This window comes from Propithecus coquereli, unplaced genomic scaffold, assembly GCF_000956105.1.
Source record: "Propithecus coquereli isolate 6110/MARCELLA unplaced genomic scaffold, Pcoq_1.0 Scaffold59, whole genome shotgun sequence".
Classification (NCBI taxonomy): Eukaryota; Metazoa; Chordata; class Mammalia; order Primates; family Indriidae; genus Propithecus; species Propithecus coquereli.
Genome location: NW_012151840.1, coordinates 6,146,050 through 6,148,469, shown reverse-complemented (window position 1 = coordinate 6,148,469; position 2,420 = coordinate 6,146,050).

The following is a 2,420-nucleotide window of genomic DNA, read 5'->3' as shown; positions in this document are numbered from 1 at the left end:
CTCAAACCTTCCAAATGGAGTTTTTAAAAATCTCAACTTGACCAGATATGAAACAATTTAAAAACCTTTAAAGGCATATTGAGAAAACCCAAGCTTTTTAAAACAACATGTTTGTTATTACCAAAAAAGAAATCTTCAGGTAAAAATAATAAAAACCTCATGCTACATAGATAATGCAGATAGTTTTAGTTATCTGGTCAACGGGCAAAAAGCAAGCACTTAGGGTCTTCAGCTCCAATCTTTTGTTCATTTCTTTTTGCTGGAATTTCATGTCCATTTCTTCTTGTTGGGTGACTAAACCGGATGATGGTAGAGATGGTAAGCCGGCATTTGCTCAGCCCCGCCCTGCTCAGCCCCAGGAGCAGATGAATTCTCAGCTGGTGGATCGGCTGCTGTTGTCTCTTTGCCCCTTTGCCATCTTGTGGTTTATGGTTTTCTGGACGTAATTGAAGTTACCAACTTGAGGTGGCTGCTGACCTTGGGTCTCATCTTAATTTTCTTTATCTTCATTGCCGTCCTCTCTGGGCTGTCTTGGTGAGGAGGGCCCCTGCGGAATCATGGTCTATAACTCCGATACATATACTGTCTTACTGGTCTACCTTGTTCTCCTGCACCCTGGTTGTCAGCATCCTCCGTCAGTTCTCCCTGAACAGGAGGGTTGGAATACTGTGGTCGAAGCCCAGAGGGTCTCCGCATGCAGTAAGGTGGGAACCTTTGCCAGGAGTAGGGCTGGCATTGATGGGCCTAGCCTTCAGGAGCACTCTCTGATCCCTCATTCTTTTCCCCACTCTCACTATTTTGGTAATTCTGGTAATTGCATGGAGAACCCTTGCAATGTGGATAGCGTCTATACTGGTTAGGGTCTGCTGCATATTTACTGCCTTGAACTGGAACTCCACTAGGACCTGTAATATTTGCTGCCTCCGAACCCTTTTCTCCTGGGGCTTTCCAAAGGCACGGCTCATACCTGTCTGGAGCCTAGACTGGGGACAGCGCCAGGTCTGACACATGAACATATATCAGAAGGGGCTGTCTCCAAGGTCCCTTAGAACAACCCATACAAGCAACAGGCTGCATACACTACCAAGGAGGCTGCTGTCTGCAGCCATTGCACACTGGGTCGCCGTGAGGAAAGGAGCACGGTCGGCTTAATTGGCTGTAGGTGCGATGACCTTGTCCTCGCCAGCAGGCACCAACAATGTGAGGCCACCTGGGCCACCGCTGCCTGCACTGCTGCCCATGGTGCCAGGCTTGATGTGGGCAGCACTGAGGGCAGGGGCGGTGGGTAGCTGCTGGGTCTCGGCCTCGCTGCTCATGGTTGCAGTGATGGTGACTGGGGCCGCTGCGGCAGCTGTGGCTGCTCAGGGCTCTCTGGGGTTTGCTCTCTGCTCTGGCTACCCATCGAACATTTTCTTTTTTTTTTTTGAGACAAGCTGGTCTTAGAATTCCTGGCCTGAAGCAGTCCTCCAGCCTCGGCCTCCCAAAGTGCTAGGATTACAGACATGAGCCACCACACTCGGCCGTAGTGTGACTTTTAATGCAGGTTGAGTATCCCTTATCCACAGTGATTGGAACCAGAAGTGTTTTAGATCTCGGGTCTTTTTAGATTTTGGAATATTTGCATTACCCGGAGGATATCATGCAGGCCTTTTTGACATTTTCAACAACATTTTTATACCACAGAGCAGAGAATAAGCAAAAAAATCACAGTCAATAATGCATGTAGGTCTTGGCCCCATGCGGGGGCATCATGGAGAACCTGCTGTTCGTGCGACCGGCCTGCCTAGTGCCATTTTGTTACCTTTTGTAGGTGTGCTTTTGTGGGGGAATCTGGGCGTGATCAGAAAAAAGACAGTATATCGCAACTGAAGCGAGCTTGGAAGGTCTTTTTTTCCCATTGGAGATACTGAATAAACTCTTATGCACCTTTGTTTAGACTTCAACCTGTCATGTGAGGTCAGGTATGGAGTTTTCCACCTGTGGCATCATGTTGGCACTCAAAAGTTTCTGATTTGGGAGCATTTCGGATTTCAGATTTTCTAATTAGCCATACTCTATCCACATGTCCTTTTCTAGTTGTTTTCCAGTAGCTTCTCAATTACCTCTCTGCCATTTTTGGTTTGTATTTATTGCCAGACAGAGCATACTAAAGAAAAAACATTGCCCCCAAACCCATATTTTACTTGTCAATAAAAATGAGGTGTCTTGTCTAGGGCACTGCTTCCTTCCATTAGGATAGATAGAATCATTGACTGTTAGAGCTTTCAGGGACCTCTGGTTGTCAAGAATTGATCCTCTACAGGGGCTTAATAACTGCTTCATTTACCTGTCCTCTTTTGGGCTCTGGAAAGCTGGAGATTGTATTTCATATCTGGATACTTTTATTTTAGTTTATTATTTTTTAAAATTTTTAGTCAGTG